The sequence below is a fragment of the Mesocricetus auratus genome, unplaced genomic scaffold, assembly GCF_017639785.1.
Source record: "Mesocricetus auratus isolate SY011 unplaced genomic scaffold, BCM_Maur_2.0 Super-Scaffold_4256, whole genome shotgun sequence".
NCBI classification, from domain to species: Eukaryota; Metazoa; Chordata; class Mammalia; order Rodentia; family Cricetidae; genus Mesocricetus; species Mesocricetus auratus.
The window spans coordinates 72592802-72611189 of NW_024429182.1; the positions used below are offsets into that span (position 1 = coordinate 72592802).

At 41.4% G+C, this 18388-nt stretch overlaps 1 protein-coding gene across 2 annotated transcripts in view; it reads right to left on the bottom strand.

Moving 5' to 3' along the window:
- The window catches only part of Sgf29 (SAGA complex associated factor 29), a 37882-nt gene extending 20706 nt beyond the window's left edge, over positions 1-17176 (bottom strand). The window contains exon 1 of one of the 2 annotated variants that reach the window (XM_005064417.4): positions 17009-17176. The gene's annotated coding sequence lies outside the window, so the exon portion shown is untranslated. Of the gene's footprint in view, positions 1-16497; positions 16688-17008 lie in introns of those variants that run through there. The other variant, XM_040754395.1, reaches the window with a different exon arrangement.
- Positions 17177-18388: the final 1212 nt, after the last annotated feature.

An 18388-nucleotide genomic window follows, 5' to 3' on the forward strand; every position in this document is an offset into this window, starting at 1 on the left:
ACACACACACACACACACACACACACACACACACACACACACGTGCACGCATATAAATAACAAAAAGGTTTTTTTAATCTTAAAGAAAAAGAAAGCAGGCTAGAGAGATGGTCCAGCAGTTAAGAGTCAATGCTGTTGCAGACATGAGTCTGAGTCCTAGGACCCACCTTAGATAGGAATCTGACACCTCTGGCCCCTGCAAGCATCATGGAAGCTCACAAGTATCAGTTCTTGGGGATCTGACACCCTCACACAGACATACATGCAGATAAAACACCAATGCACATAAAAATAAATAAATCTTTTTTAAAAAATCAGTAGTGGCAGTCAGGTATGGTTGCATACACATTTAATCCTAGCCCTTTGGAAGCAGAGGGAGGTGTATCTCTGAGTTCCATGCCAGCTAGAGCTACATAGTGAGACCCTGTCTCAAACAAAACAAATCAGTCATACTAGCAAGTTATGCTAGCACACACTTTTAATCCCAGCACTCAGGAGGCAGAGACAAGTGGATCTGTTTGAAGCCAGCCTGGCCTATTGAGTTTCAGGCCAACCAGGGCTGCATAGCAAGATCCTTCCTTAAAAAAAAAGAAAAAAGAACAGCCTCCAAAACAATACAGAGAAACCCTGTCTCGTAAAACCAAAAAAAAAAAAAAAAAAAAAAAAAAAAAAAGAAAGAAAGAAAGGAAGGAAGGGAGAGGGAGGGAGGGAGGAAGGAAAGCAGTCACAACAGGCTTATTTTATTTTGTATTATTGTTTTGAGACAAAATCTTATCATGTAGTCCAAACTAGCTTCAAATTCATGAACAGAAGGTCTTAACCTCCAGGGTGCTAAGATTACAAGCATTTATACTATGTCTGGCTTTTTTTTTATAAGAAATATGAAGAGTATGTAAATCTGAGTAGGCAAAGAATAGTGAGAACAGAAAGGGACTCTTAAAGGGCACTGACTTTTTCTGTCAAGTGACTAAACTGTGCTAAAAAGATACATAACCTGGGCTGGAGAGATGGCTCAGAAGTTAAGAGCACTGGCTACTCATCCAGAGGTCCTGAGTTCAATTCCCAGAAACCACATGGTGGCTCACAACCATCTGAAATGAGATGTGATACCCTCTTCTGGCCTGCAGGGATACATGCAGACAGAGCAGTGATACCTAAAAAGATATATAAATAAATAAAACTTAAAAAACTCATCTACTCTGTTTTGTTTTTAAGCTTTGCCTACTGAAGGGGTTAAACTCCCCCATTTTCACAATTGAGTTTACCTTTCAGTTCTCTGAGAAGGGTGAAACAGGATTCTCTCCTACAAAGGGCTATTTATCCACAATGCCCTTGCATTCAGGGACAAGGCCTGAGCCAGCCTCACCACGTATCAAGGACAAACCCAGCAGCCCCTTCAGCCTCTTTTGTGTTCTTGGAAGATATCATGAAGCAGGCAGTGAGCTCTACCCTCCCCTGGACTTAGTTCAGTCACATCTGGTGCATTAAGCAGAGAGTCTGAGGTTAATTATTCGGCCAGGAAATCTAATGATCTTACGCAGGAATACTGATTGCCAGGTGCTCTGTGCCCACCAGCTGCCACACTGCCCATGCAGCCACAGCTCCTGCTCCCTTCCTAAGCCAAATTCTTCACTTTTGATATAATTTATAGCCTTGTGATAACACCTCTCTCCACCAAGGTCTTTTCTGTGGCTACTTTCCTACCTTAGCCCTTTCCTGTCCTGACACTAAGAAACTGCTGAATTAAACCAGCCTATATACTTTAGGATGTCTTGGCTTCAGAATAAAAATTTTTTTAAAATGTTTGGGAAAAATTAGGTTTTGTTTCCAGAGGGGGGGAAAATATAGTTTTCCTCAAAATTAATAAAGATTAGACTTGACTGGGAGAAACCTCCTGAGAATTTTGGCTACAGACATGAGGGAGAAAGCCAAGGAAAACTACAGGACAGATTAGATAGATGTTTTGTGGTCATTTACATTTAGTGGTTACAAATATTTGTCACCATTAAGGGGATTAGTTACAAATTATTATTAGTTATGGTTAAAAAAAACTACTCTCAAATATTTCAGGTTGGTACAGGTTTTAATGTGTTGATACAAATTTAAGGTTATTTTTGCTATATATTTCTACTCTTGTCTATGGTATTTTACTTATACAACTTATTTAAAATATAATGCATAATTTAAAATACAGGTTAATAATTGATCATGTCACAGCCCTCTGGGTTGCAAGGTTCTATATGATTGGCCTTCTATGAAAGGGCAGGACTAAAGTTCTTAGTTATTCAGAGTTTCTTAACCTGTTTCTTAAAAATTTTCAACATGATATCTGTGGTCTATAAATAAAAACTTCAGTCTAACTACTCCTGTAATATATAAGAATATACTTGTATCTATGGATAATAATGCTTATAGGATAAAAACAGGACCTGAGAAGCCCATTTGACTAATGTTATCTACAGGGTAACATGTTAGCCTGGTTTTGCTACCAAATTTAGATATATTTTCAAGATTAAGCCTAGGATTGTTTAGCTTGGATATATTTAATATATAATTGTTGCTGAGTTTTCTTGTCCCTCCAGGTCCTTCCCAAATGAACACACAGACACTATATTAATTACAAATCTGTTGGCTGATGAATAGGGCTTCTTATTGGCTAGCTCTGTCTTAATTAACCCATAACTACTAATCAATGTATTTTTACATGGCCTTATCTAACCAGAGAATGCCTGGTGCGGCCTCTCCTCCTGGTCTCCACATGGCGACTCTTTTCGGTGCTTCTATCTTACCTTTCCCAGAATTCTCTTTGTCTCCCAGCCCTGCCTATCTTCCTGCCTCTATTGGACAATGTTTTATTCATCAACCAATAAGAGAAACATATATACAGAAGGACATCCTCTGTCAGATAATGGTCCTCAAACCTGTCAAAGATCTGAAGAATATGGCATTTAAATTATTTAATAAAAAAGCTTACTATAATAGAGACTCCCAGCTCCTAACAATGAACCTGAGGTCTCCAAAGAAGATATTGAGCTGGATTATTGATAACACTGACCACTGAACAAAATGTCCCAATGAAACATGTGCCACCAGATCCTGGCCCAGACTGGACAAACATGACACTGAAGAAATGATTGCCTCACTTTGTTTAGGCAAAATAAGATCAGTTTTTCCCATGTTCCTCCTCCACAGGAAAAACTCACCTTATGGGCCTGGCAGCTGAAGATGGGTGCTGCCTGGGATGGCTATCTAGGAAACAGACTAGTCTCTGCCATTTCTAATGGACCCAGAAGCTGCTTGGCCTGCACTTCTGCTTACTCAGATGAAATTTATCCTTCTCAGATCTCTGATGGTGTTTGACAATGAGGCTAATGATTGCCTTGCCAGTTTAACAGCTCTTTTCCCCAAAACTGCAGCCACCTTGTTCATTCATTTGTCAGTACATTAATTAAAGCTAAGGTCTTTGGTAAGAAAAGGCAGACATGTTTGCCTTGCTCACAGGCTTCATATTAAAGAATACACAGGAGCATGCTTTGCAATGGTTGTTCTCAGTAATAACTACTTGTCTCTCTGATAAATGATTAAAAAAGGGTTAAAGTCTACACAAGTTTTAAAGGTCTATAAATGCTTTAAAATATGAAGGTCTAGGATATTTGAGGATCTAAGGAAATGTTCATGCTTTTTAACCCAAATCTATAGCTTTTGCTAGGTCTCAAAGGTGTGAGTCTACTCCTGCTGTTTTCCAGACACCAACTATCTGCTTTTTCTATAATATGAATTTCAATACAGATTGATAAGTACAACCTAAGCTTCCCCTCCTGTTTGTTCCTGAGGATGGTCTCTCTGTCTCCTGGTCTTGGGACTCCTCTCCCTCCCAATTACTAGGGCTATGATCTGAAAGTTCCAAATGTAACATATTTTCCTCTAAGTTCATAAAGTTTTGCTTCTGTCCCTAGTCTACATCTGTCTCAGCAGGTTTCTACTTGGCTGGCAGACACATCCAAACATCGATTGCTGACTACACCTGCTCCAAATGAATTGCTGAAAGCTGATGTGGACAAGTCCGGCCAATGTTATTACTCCCTGTCTCTGCAGCTGGTCAGACAACCACATGCTTCTGATGAACGCACCTTTTCCCAGCCTTTGACTAGCCTTTCACCCTTCCTAGGACCTGACAACAACACCCCAGTTTCAGATGGAAATAGATACAGGGGGAAAAAAAAATGTCATCCCTTGCCCCTGTCCTTAATAGGCTGAAATGCTAGGTCAAAAGGAAACTCCCTGACATAGGGGACAAAATGGTTACCTATAATGTTCATGAACATACCAGAAAAATGGGCCCAGTATTGTGTGATATTTTGTTTGTGTTCTGATAAATAAAGCTTGCTTGGAGTCAAAGGGCACAGCTAGGCACTATATAACCATAGAGACCTGGAGGACTGTACAAGAGAAGAAACAGGAAGTGGTAAGGCAGGGAGGAGAGAGGATCTCGGTCCCCTTTTGGATGGAGGAATGGTAGGTGCAGGAAGCCAATGTGGCAGCTCCCCTACTTCTCTGATTTTTCAGGTTTTTACCCCAATATTTGGCTCCAGATTTTATATTACCTGATTAGGTTAATTATATTAACACTTCATCTGGTGCCCAGGTAGAGCTCAGTTACACGAGAGCAGCTGAAGCTGTCCTCAGCCAGGCTGTGTACCTCCTGTGTTCTCTGCTCAGACACACTACGCAGAGGCAGCTAGCCTCACATGTCACCGTCATCGTCAGCAGACTGGGTGAGACAACTGGGGATTCTTAAAGGGGGGAATTAGTTTTATAAAAAGAGCTTTTTCCCATATTAAAAAAAAAAAAAGGGAAACACTATTTCAATGGAGGGAGTTAGGTCTCTGTAGGATTCCACAATGAATGGTTTAAAAATGGAACAATTAAATGAGGGGATAATTAACTTAGCTGGGATTTACACAATATCAATTATAAACATTACCAGTTTGATAATTCTTGTTTTATCCCTTAAAAAGCTGGTGATATGAGTGCCAAGATACAGGCTTTAGAAAAAAATTACTAGAGAAAATAATGCCATTTTGACTGATAAGTTACAAGTCTTAGAAAAACTTACTAAAACAGATAATAGACATATTCAGACAAAGACAGAGGAATTTAAAGGAGAACCAACCTCACCATTACAGTATAAATTAGAGAGGAACAGCCCAAGGTTATCAAACAACCAACTTTAATTTATCCAGTCACCTTATGGCAACAGATGCCAAATGACAGACTAAGGCTATGTATGAGCTGACTGGATTCCTGTAGAAATGTTAGATTTGGAGAGATTTGAGGATGCGATAGTCTCATATGGTATGCATTTACATTTTGTGAAGCAGATGTTAAATTCAAGGTCAACTAGTAACAGAATTATTTCACAAGCCTGGAAAGACTTAGTTACAGCAGTATTGGAACCTGGTCCTCAATTGCAGTGGAAGAGGCTAGGACCATTGAACAACAAAGTAGGGGTAGAGGTATTGAAATTTCTCAAGAGCAACTTCTTGGAGAGGGAGATTATCGTGATACACAAAGACAGTCTCTATATGATGACCTCACCTTGGCTCTATACCACGCAGCAGCTTTGAATACTTGGGGCAGAATTGAAGAAGTTGGAAAGAGAACTGAGTCATTTACTAAAGTTATACAGGGTTTAAAAGAAACCTTCACTGATTTTTTTTCAAAACAATGATTAATTTCAGCAGTAAATAGAATGATACCAAATCTAGAATACTAATTGAATCTTTAGCTTTTGAAAATACTAATTCACAATAAAAAAGGATAATTAGGACTTTAAAGGCAAGTTCACCACCCATAGAGGAATGGATCTGAGATACAGTCAATATTGAATGATACAACCATGATGATAATTGGGTAGGACAGGCAATTTCCAGTGGCTTAAAGAAAAATCAAAATGTCAAGTGTTGTAATTGTGGTAAACAAGGCCACCTGAAAAAGGATTGCAGGCAGGGTGTTCCTAGAAACAATGTTCTTCTAGGAACAATCCAAACAGAAGGTCCTTGCCTTCTGGAGTATGCAGAAGGTGTGGCAAAGGCAGACATTTAACCAATGAATATAGATCAATAAGAGACCGACAAGGTAACTCTTTGCCATCAGGAAATATCTTGCGGGTCCTTCTCGCAGACCCCCATCTGCAATCTGTGACCATGGGGGAAACTCCTCTCCAGAGCAATTAAAGAACCTAAAGCCTATTGTTAAAAAAAAAAAACCATACTGCTCTGGATGATAGAATAGTTTTAGAAGATAAAACAAAAATTTCAGTTGAAATCATAGCAAATATTATAAAGATTAGATTCGAACAAAAGAGACCTCTTGATTAGAAGAGATGATAGCTCTTCAAACAGTGTGACCATTCAATCTAAATTAATTTAAGATTAACAAAGGTTTTTCATTTGATCAGATATAACCTGCCAAAACGGAAACTCCCCAAAGTTAGGGCTGGGGCACAGTTTTGTTTTTGTCTTTCCAGGAGAATGAAGGCATTCAGCAAAGGAATCTGAAGATCACCAGTCAAATGAGACATCTGAAGAAAAAGGATGAATCATCTAATGATAATGTCCCAAGAAAAAAGAGTAAATTGGCCTATTAGTATATCAAACATTTCCAAGAGGATAAAATTTCATAAATCTTCCAAAATGTTTGTTTCTGTTGTTCTCTACAGACATGTAATGCAAATGATCTTTTTATAATACCAGTTCACTTAAAGATTAAAGCTGGCTTTGGAGTTAGAGCATAGCATGCTTGTTAAAAGAAAAATCAAAATCTGTCTTATGTCAGAAGAGCCACCTGGTTTCATTTACATTCTGTTTTGTTTTGTTTTGTTTTTCTAGACAGAGTTTCTCTGTGGCTTTGGAGGCCGTCCTAAAACTAGCTCTGTAGACCAGGCTGGTCTTAAACTCACAGAGATCTGCCTGCCTCTGCCTCCTGAGTGCTGGGACTACAGGCGTGCACCACCACCACCCAGCTTTAAAACTTTTTTTTTTCCTTTTCTTTTCTTTTTTGAGACAGAGTTTCACTGTATAGCAGGCCTGGCTGTTCTGGAACTCACTCTGTAGACCAGGCTGGCCTTGAACTCACAGAGATCGGCCTGGCTCTACCTCCCAAGTTGAACACTGGGATTAAAGGCATGTACCACCACCATTCAGCTCTTTAAAACTTTTCGTTTTTGGGTATTTTTTTTCGAGGCAGGGTTTCTCTGTGGCTTTGGAGGCTGTCCTGGAACTAGCTATTGTAGACCAGGCTGGTCTCAAACTCACAGAGATCCACCTGCCTCTGCCTCCCGAGTGCTGGGATTAAAGACATGCGCCACCACCGCCTGGCTAAAACTTTTCTTAAGGTATAAATAATATCTAAAAATTTATGATTTATATGTATATATATTTATTAAACTTTTTGTCATTATATTAATGGTCATATTGAGTACTAATTCTAGAAAAAGGGCTTCATTTAACTTTCTGTACATGATTTTGGATTTGATTTGAGTTGCTATCAGGTACCTAGGTATTAAGTTTTTGTAAGCTGTATGTACATAACAAATTATGGTCCTTTAACCTTTTCAAGTTCTGCTGCATATGACATTTAAAATGTTTTAAGTTTTCTGCAGTGAACCATTACCATGTCTAACAGTGACTTTTGAAGTCTCCAAAAGGAGGATGGGGCCCCACAGTGACAATTCCACCTAGATTATGGTAACACCACTAATCTGACAAACACCACCCAAAGATCAGCTTTGGACAACAAACTGCTCAGGACAATTTCAAGGTGGCTAGCTGAGATGATCCAGCCTCACAGACTACTCTAGCCAGGACTTGAGATAAGCCCTACACTTTCCCATTACACAGAGACTGGACAACAAATGATACAGCTAGCTCTCCTAGGATTTGACATAATCCCACTTTTTTTCATGGTCCCGTAAAGACGCCATCACCTCCCAGACAACAGGAAGTAATTTTAAGAATGCAATGCCCACATTTCCAAGAGGTGGGGTGGGCATCTTTTGGGTTGTCCAGTGGGTTATGTATGGTTGTCGTTATTTAGGAAGTTGTTTACAAGTTGTTATTGACAGTAGGAAAAAAGCTGAACAAAGGAGATTAGATTCAAGTATCTCTTTCTGAAAAGATAAAGGAGGGATATATAATTTAATCCCAGCACTTGGGAGGCAGAGGCAGACAGATCTTTTTGAGTTCAAAGCCTTACAGAAAGAGTTCCAGGACAGGCTCCAAAGCTACAGAGAAACTTGGAAAAACAAAAACAAACAAACAAAAAAGATTATTGAACCTACTTTTAAACTAAATAAGCAATTCCTAGTCTTAAACAGTTTACATTGGTATGGATTTTGGTTTATTGATACAAATTTAAAGTTAATTTTGTTGTACTATATGTATATTTCTATTCTTGTTTAAGGTATTGTGTTCATTTAAAAATGTAACATATAATTAAGAAATACATGTTACTAGTCATCTGTAACTGTCAAGGTAGGTATGCTTTCAAGGTCTTTCATAGATATATTAGATAGATGGTCTTCAAACACTTCAAAGACCTACAGAATATGGCATTTAATATGTTTAATAACCTAGGGCTTTTCATAACAGTGAGACATGTCTGCTTCTGGCAGCACCAATCTACTTCAGAGAGGATAGGCATCAAAGAAACTGTATGGAGTTTGTTTTCTTTATGGTAAAAGCTAGTCATATGGGCAAAGAAACTGCCCTTGCCTCAACTGTTGACAGTTACTGTTCAAACTGGACCAGCAGGACACAAAAAAGGAGACTGCTGAACTTTGCCAAGACCAGATAGGACAGTCCTTCAAAATTCCCTGCTTCAAAGGAAAGTCTGTCAGATATGCTAGGCCTATAGGCCAGAGCTAGATGCCCCAATGTTACAGAGGAACTTTGGGTGACTGCCCAGGAAGCTTGAAGTCCCCGTCATTAGGTTACATTTCACCTTTCTGGGGTCACTGATGGAGTTGAAGACTAGACAGTTATAATTACAGTTTTAATTATGATTAGAAAGGCAAATTAGATGTAAAACTTTAGAGTCACAAAGATAAAACAGATAATAGAATATTTTCTCTAATTGTGTCAAATACAGCCTACCTATTATATCTATAATTCTTACTTGATAACTATTCTTGTTGTATATAATCTATTATGTTAAAGTTTAAAACCTTCCTTTTTAACTAGACAAAAAGGGGGAAAGGCTGCAGAATAATCCTCTCATACAACATAAAGATTTGTCACTTGAATTGATTTAATAAAGCACTGATTGGCCAGTAGCCAGGCAGGCAGCATAGGTGGGATGACCAAACTAAGGATGATGGGAAAAAGGACAGACTCAAGAGTTGCCAGCCAGATACAGAGGGAGCAGGGGATGAATGTGCCATGTTAATAAAGAGAGTAAGAGCTGCCGGGAGGTGGTGGCACACGCCTTTAGTCTCAGCCCTTGGGAGGCACAGGCAGGTGGTTCTCTTGTGAGTTTGCGACCAGCCTGGTCTAGAAGAGCTAGTTCCAGGACAGCCTCCAAAGCCATAGAGAAACCCTGTCTCAAAAAAAAAAAAAAAAAAAAAAAAAAAAGAAAGAAAGAAAAGAAAAGAATGTAACAGCTAATTAGTATAAGCCTGAGCTATCAGCCTGACATTTATAATTCATATGCAGCCTCTGAGTCAGTTATTTGGGGCCAGGAGGTCGGGACAGGAAACATCTGTTTACAGCTTAGATTTGCCAATTGGTAGGCTCATAAACTAAAATAGTTCTACAATATGATAAAGCACTTGGCCTTCTTTATACAGAAACAAAGAGGTATTATATAGCTTTAAAAAACTATTTTGCTGGGCTGTGGCACACACCTTTAATCCCAGCACTCAGGAAGCAGAGGCAGGCAGATCTCTGTGAGTTCAAGGCTAGCCTGGTCTACAAAGATACACAGAGAAACCCTGTCTTAAAAAAAAAAAGAAAGAAAATATTATTTCAATATAAATCACTCAGGATTACAATCTAGCTATACTAAAAAAAAAAATACAAAAAATGGGACCTGAGATAAAATTACAACTAATCCCCATTCTGATTTCCAGGTTCCTTCTAGATTAGGAACTCTTGTCAACCATCACAGGGCCTTTGACTCTTCTGCTTCTGCTAATTGCTAATGGTTCTTATATCATTGATGCCTTAACTAAATGGTAATTCCTGTCTGGGTACTATTAAGCTGATGATGCTAAAATTGCAGTATCTGTCCCTAGACCCATCTCAAAGATTCAAGATAGAGCCAAGCTCAAGAGGGGGAATGTAGGGGGTTAAACTCTCCCACTCTCACAACTGAGTTTAGGCTTCAGTTCTCTGAGAAGGGTGAAACAGGTGTCTCTCCCACAAAGGGTCATTTATCCATAATGTCCTTGCATTCAGGGACAAGGCCTGAGCCAACCTCACAATGTTTCAAGGACAAACCCAGCTGCCCCTTCTGGGTCACATTCAAATTTGTCCAAGCTGTGCAAGTATGTTCAAAAATGATGAGACTAAACTTCAGCTGATTAAATGTATGCTAGTGTACCTGATGTTTGCTTAACCAATTATGTTTGAGATGACCTAATCACTCCTGAATTCCCCCAGCTGTGCTTAAAAGAACCTGCATGCTCCTCTCAGTGTCATTGCCATTTTGTACAGGTGAATGACCTCCCATGCATGCTGGAATATTAATAAACGCTCTTTGATCTTACATGCTATTTGAGTCCCAGGGTCTTCCTTCAACGTTTCCTTGGACCCTACATTTGGTGCATTGTCTGGGAAGTCTGGGGACCGCCCAATTCACTAGTAGAGTGTTCAGAGGGCACACTCTGCTCTCTGTCAGTTGGTGAGTCTGGATGTGTTTATGTATGTCTCTGCTCAGTCTTTGTTCTGGTGTGGTGTCTGGACACAAACTGGAGACTTAATTTCTTTGTATTGCTGAATAAAATTGCATTATTTTGGAATACAATATTCTATCAGTTTGTCAACTGTGGACATTGGATTTTTGCTCACTTTTTGGCTACTGGAAATAATGTACCTATGAAAAATTGTGTAGAAAAAAAATAAGACAGTTTTCCTATTGATATGGTAAAAACAGACCTTAGAGTTAAAAGGAAAGTTAGGGCTCAAAGATGAAACTAGACGCAGGGTAGGAAACAGCAAACTGATCAGGGACGAGCAAGGATACAGCTGATCAATATGCAACTATGATCAAGTTGCTTCACGCCAGGACCACAGGAGGCTAGGCTGCTTCTGCCCTGTTCCTGCTAGCAACAAAGACTGGGACAAGGTTTAACTGCATTTTCTGCTTAGGATCAAAAGGGCCTGGATTCTCTACCATTCAAAACTTCTTTAAAATCTCCAGCACAAACCCTTTAGTCTGCTCCCTGTCTTGGAGTCCACTCCAATCTCTCTTTGGGGTGCTGATTAGTTTACTAAGTTCTGCTTTTCTAAATAAACTTCTGCTTAAATTGCCTTTTGATTGAATGTTCCAGGCCTCACTCAAAGCTAGCAGCTTTCTGAGTCACTTAGTATATGGGCCAAAGTAACACTCTCAAGTGAGGATGTGCTGTCTCTAGAATCCAAATAGCCCAATAAACATTGTGCTGCTTTCCTGGTGATGGGAGGAGACAGGTCCAATAACTTCTCCTTCACTTAGGAAGGACTATCTCTGCATGCCCCACACCACTGGATTCCTAAGAACTTCATGGAGGTAGAAGGCCCTTGAATTTTGGTTGGATTTGTTTCCCATCCTCTGACGCTCATCTGGGCCATCAATGAGTTCAAAGTGGTTGCTATTTCCTTCTCCAATCAGCACACAAAATCATCAATATAGTAACCAATGTAATAAGCTGTAGAAGAGTCAGATGATCAAGATCCCCTCTAAGTTATGATACAGGACTGGAGAGTTAATATAATCTTGAGGTAAAACTGCAAAGGTATACTGTTGGCCTTGCCAAGAGAAAGCAAGTTGCTTCTGGTGGTCCTTATGGACCAGACTGAGAAAAAGGCATTTGCTAGATCAATAGCTACATACCACGTGCTAATATGTTAATTTGCTCAAGTAAGGACAGAGATTGAATTCATGAAGCCAAAATGAACTTAAACCCACAGCTCTGCCTCAGCCTCTCCAGTGCTGGGATTTACATATGTGTGGCACTACACCCAGTCTGTTTTCTGATAAGATGTTTACTATGTTTGTGGGCCCCTTAAATCTTTGGGCTGAAATAATCCACCTAACTCAGCACCCAAAGAGCCAGTGACACAGCTTATACAAGATTTGTATTGACATACATTTTCATTTTTCCAGGTTTATGCACAAGAGGGGAATTATTGGATACTTTGTGTCTGGCCTTTCAAAGAATGGCCAGATTATTTCATAGTGGCTGTGGCATGTTAAGGAGATTCTAGAATGTCTGCATCTGTGCCAGCATACACTGCTGTCCTCTTGCTACAGGCATCCTAGTGAGTCTGATGTGTATCTCACTGCTGTCTCTTTTTTGTGCAGTGCAGAGGCTCTGGTGATGACCCAGGGCCTGCACACACTAGGCAAGTGCTCGACCACCTTACTACTTCTTTGGTCCTGGTTGCTTTGATTTGCATGTGATTAGCGATAATTTATATTATCTTCTTTTGGCAAACTGCCCCCTTTCCATTTCTAAATTCAGTTATATCTCTTTTTATTACTGAACTGCACTCTTGGAAGCACAGGTCTTAAATATCTAGGAAGTGCAACTTCTTTTTCCTACAAACTTGAGTCTTGGAGACATGACTTCAACAAGGTCTGCAAGATAATCTTTTTCTCCACATTTATGACACTATTTTTTGTTTGTTGAGACAGGGTTTCTCTGTGTAGTCCTGGCTATTCTGGAACTTGCTCTGTAGTAGACCAGGCTAGCCTCAAACTCAAGAGATCCACCTGCCTCTGCCTACTGAGTGCTGGAATTAAAGGCATGTGCCGCAATGCCCAGCACATTTTTTTTTTTTTTTTTTTTTTTTTTGGTTTTTCGAGACAGGGTTTCTCTGTGGCTTTGGAGACTGTCCTGGAACTAGCTCTTGTAGACCAGGCTGGTCTCGAACTCACAGAGATCCACCTGCCTCTGCCTCCCAAGTGCTGCAGCACATTATTTTTAATATTAATTGTATGTGTGCCTGAGTATGTGTATGTGTACCACATGGATGAAGGAGTCTTCAGAGGTCAGAAGAGGTGTCAGATTCCCTAGAACTGGAATTAAAGACACTTGTTAGCTATCTTGTGAGTGTTGGAAACAGAACCCCCCCACTCCTCTGTAAGAACAAATGTTTTTAACTGCTGAGCCACCTCTCCAGCCTCTACAACACTATTTTTAGTACCACAGAATTACTCATTTTCACATAAAGAATATGTGCCAGAAAAAAAAGAGCTAGGTGTAGTGGCAAACACCTTTAGTCCCAGGACTCCAGAGGCAGAGGCAGGCAGATTTCTGTGAGTTCAGGGTTATGATCTATACTGAGTTACAGGACTGCCAGAGCTACATAGTAGGACCCTGTATCCAAAAAAGGAAGGAAGGAAGGAAGGAAGGGAGGGAGGGAGGGAGGGAGGGAGGGAGGGAGGGAGGGAGGGAGGGGAGGGGAGGGAGAAGGGGGAAGAGGAAGGAAGAATAAAGAGCCATGATGGTATGCCTATAATCCCAACACATTGGAGGCAGGGGCAGGAGTAATTTGAATTCAAGGTTTAACTGGGGCTATTAAATAATGAGAACCTGTCCAAACCTAACCATTCCCAAAATGCAAATTTTAAAAAATATAAAGTCTAGTTATGGAGCTGGAGAGACAGCTCAGCAGTTAAGAGTATTTGCTGCTCTTGCAGAGGACCTGGCTTCAGTTCCCGTACCCACACAATGGCTCACAACTGTAACACCAATTCCAAGAGAGCAGACATTCTCTTCTAGTCTCGAACAGCACCAGACATGCACATGATGCACATACATACATTAAGATAAAACACTTATACACATAAATAAATCTTGAGAGAGAAAACAAGTCTAGTTATGCTAGGCATGGTAACATGTTCCTTTAATTCCAGCACTTTGGAGGAAGAGGAAGGCAGGTTCTATGTGTTTGAGGTCAGCCTGGTCTACAAAGCAAGTTCCAGGTCACTCAGGAGAGTGTAGGTTGTAAAAATGGTTGAAAAGACTCTGGTTCAAAAAAAAAATCATGTATTATTTAGAATCATAGTATGTAGAATAAGGATCTTAGATTAGAGATGACGGGGTATATGTAAGAACAGTCAACCTACAGGCTGTTGCAAAAGCCTTAGAACTAGTGGGAAGAGGCTAAGAAAAAAGGAGCTCAGAAAAGGCCACTGAGCTACCAGAAAGAAGGTTCAGGGTGGACAAATGAGCTCAGGGGCAAGACCCTGGGAAAGCACTGTTCTTTGCTGCTGAAAAGTGAGAAGTTATGGCAATAACTCAGGAACACTAGTAAAACTGGGATTTGGTTACAAGGCTCAAATTCCAGCTCTTCCTCTAAATTCAAGTTTTGTTGCGATTCAGCATTTTCCATAGGTAAGGAAATTATGGAAGAAACATTTTTTCTCCTGTAAACTGCTACTAGACCATCTGTCACTATGGTTACACAGAATACATCACCAGCATGCCCATGGTCAATGTAGCAATTGAAAAGAACACAGGGCTGCTGGATGGTGGTAGCAGGCACCTTTAAGCCCAGCATTCAGGAGTCAGAGCAGAATCTCTAAGCTTGAGGTCAGCCTGGGTTACAAAGTTACAGGACAGCCAGGGCTACACAGTGGTTAAGAAAACTGGCTCTTCTTCCAGAGAACACAGGTTCAATTCCCAGCATCCACATGGTGACTAGTTCCAGTTTCAGGAGATATAATAACCTCCTGTGGTCTCTGCATATGGTATATAAACATACATCAGGCAAAATACTCTTATTCATAAAATAAACAATCTTTGAGAAATAAAATGTTTGCCAAGCATAATGGTCCATGACTTTAATCTCAGCAATGGGAGGCAGAGGCAAGCAGATCTCTGTGAGTTACAGGCCAGCCTGGTCTACATGAGTTCAAGGACAGGTAGAGTTACATAGGGAGACTAGTCTCAAAAAATTAATTAAAATATATATAAAATGTTGCAAAATAGCCGGGGTGTTGGTGTGGCATGCCTTTAATCCCAGCACTCAGTAGTAGGCAGAGGCAGGTGAATCTCTGTGAGTTCGAGGCCAGCCTGGTCTACCGAGGGAGTTCCAGAACAACTTCCAAAACAATACAGAGAAACCCTGTCTCGAAACCCCCCAAAAAAAAGTAAAATATTTTAAATTAATACTAAAAATACACATAAAAATAAATCTTCAGGCCAAGGTAGAATTATGGGGATGTGAAAGCCACTATTAACCTAATGGCATTGTGTTATTGCCTGTGCTATCCCAGTCAATTAGTGACACTTCCCCCAGAGTGTGCAGACCTATGTAATATTTATACATAACTCCCCTGTGATAGCCAAAGAAACTTCCTATGGTACCAGGCATCCCTTACGTGCCCTATCTTTGCTTCCTGCTTTTGTTCACTTGCTATTCGCTGTGGGACTGGGACAAAGTGGTCTTTTTATTAGTGTACAACGGGAAAGAGGAACAACTGAGGTTGTAAATGTCCTTGTCCAGCTATGGATTGCATAGGTAACTGCCATGTACACCTTTGATAGCCACCTTTATAAACCCTTCCTTTAGCCCCTGGGGCTCATCCTCTGTGAGTAGTAAGAATAAACTCATTTAAGCTAAATTTGAATTGAGTCCAAGTCTTTGGTCTTTCCCAGTGGATTCGAATGCCACAACAGAATACTGAGCTAAGGGGCCGGCGAGACAGCCCAGCATCTGCAAGTGCTTGCCCCAAGCCTGAAGACCTGAATTCAATCCTAGAAGCCCACGCGGTGGAAGGACAGACCAACTCCTGAAAGCTGTCCTTTTGACCTCCACACAAGCGGCATATGTACACGACTGCCTTCACACACACACTGAATACTTCTAAATGGTAGAACCTAAAGCCTTGAACCCCAGCACCCGGGAGGCAGAGGCAGGTGGAAACCTGTGAGTTCAAGGCCAGCCTGGTCTACAGAGTGAGTTCCAGGACTGCCAAGGGCTGTTATACAGAGAAATCCTATCTCGGGAAACAAAAGCAAAAGATAGAAAAGAGAGTGGCACCAAATAAATGTTATTTATATTGAAAGTGTGAAGCAGATAGTGCCCAAGGAGTGAACAGAAGGAAAGGCAAGATGAAGTGTTCATGTATTTCGATGGTACAACCACTAAAGATAATGAAATGGAGCAGGACTTTTAGGCAACGAAAGAGGATATTTCCAAGCCTACATCACTGAACTTGGCGATCTAGAAATCAAGGTGGCTTTGGTCGAGCTGTTTCTCTGGAATGACAAGAGACAGGGATTACCTGGAGTAGAAGCCGACGCCCTAGGAAGCCTGTGTGAGCTGACAGGTGAGTGAGCTGGAGGGTGGATGAAGTTTCTCTGTTGTGTAAACACATGGACACCTCTAGGGAATGTGTGGCTCAAGTCTGTAATTTCAGCACTTGGGACTGGGGCAGGACGATTGCGAGCTCGAGGCCAGGCTGAGCGAGACGGTCTCAAAAAAAAACCAATAAGCTTTGAACAAGCAGCAAAAAGTGCAGGTGTCTGGAGCCCACTCTCACGCCGAGTCCCTAGCCAGGTGCCTGCCCCAAGGTAAACCAGCTCCAGCGGCTTCCCACCTCGCCAGGGACGCAAGGCGCACGCGCAGGCCCAGGGAGCCGGGGCGCAGGCACCCACAGCCCCGCCCCCTTCCCGTCTAGGGCGCTTGCGCGTCTCCTCCGAAGCCGCCTGAGCGAGCCGGGCGCCGGGCAGGAACGCTGGCCCTTCGTTCCCGCGCTGCTTGGAAGTGCTTTGCCATGGTCCCGTCCCACCTACCGAGTCTGGGGCGAAAAAGCACGTCGCGCTGGTAACTGCGATGGCGGGAACAGGAGAGTCGCTGGAACGCTTCCTCACAGGGGAGTATCGCACTTGTGTTCGAAGGTTCGCGGCACGTCAAGAACCACACACGCTGTTTCTCTTATGAGCGCGGTCGAGCGCGGAGGACTCCTTTGCGCATGCCCGATACTTCTCTGTGACGTGCTGCATTGCACCCTGGGAAACGTAGTTTTAACTTTGACACCTGTGCCTTAATCTATTTCACCATGATTTAATAAATCAGAGTGCTTTTTTGTTTTCCGTGTCTTTGCATACTCCCCCGAAAACTTCATATAAATCAAGTGGACCAAAATGCATGTATGGAGCCTTGCCCAGCATGTGGGAGGTGATGGGACCGGATCCTCAGCACCAGACAAAAAAACAAAAAAAAAAAAAAAAAAAAAAAAAACCATCGGATCTTTGGGAAGAAGGAAAGAAGGCCCCCACGAGGCATATGAGAACTCTGACTTTAAGCTAAATTTTGTTGTGAATCTATCCAAAAACAATTTTAATTGTAAATAAGCAGTTTGGGGTTCACATTTTTACAGAATCTTCCCAGGAAATAAAAAGATGTGGTCACGCAAACATTTTGCTACAAAGGTATTCCTCGGAAGCCTATCTCATGGTTTCACCCCTCAGGAGAGCACCCACCCCAAGTATCTATCCTGGTATTTCTCTCATAAACCCTAAAAAGCCAAGATGGTTTGGCGGTTAAGAGCTCTTGCTGCTCCTTCATAAGGACCAGAATTAGAATTCCAACACCCACTTCAGATGGCTCAGACCTGCCTGTAACTCCAGTTCCAAGGGATTTTTTTTTTTTTTTTGGTTTTTCGAGACAGGGTTTCTCTGTGGCTTTGGAGGCTGTCCTGGCACTAGCTCTTGTAGACCAGGCTGGCCTCGAACTCACAGAGATCCACCTGCCTCTGCCTCCTGAGTGCTGGGATTAAAGGCGTGCGCCACCAACGCCCGGTGGAGTTCTAGCATTTTGACATTGCAAATCACAACTTTTCAGCACCTTTTGACTTTCTATGATTTTTTTAAAATGTTCATTGGTGCTTTGCCTACATATATGTCTATTTGAGGTTGTCAGACCCTCTGGAACTGGAGTTACAGACAGTGGTGAGCTACCATGTGGGTCCTGGGAGTTGAACCCTGGTTCCCTGGAAGGGCAGCCAGTGCTCTTAACCATTGAGCCATCTCTCCAGCCTATTTACATTCATTTTTAATGATTGTCACCATGGGCTATGGGAGTTTCCTTATGCCTGTTCCTTTAGGAAATTTTGTGTGAGCTTTGGCGAAGGATAAAAAAATATACAGACAAGAAAATCCCTGCCACTGTGG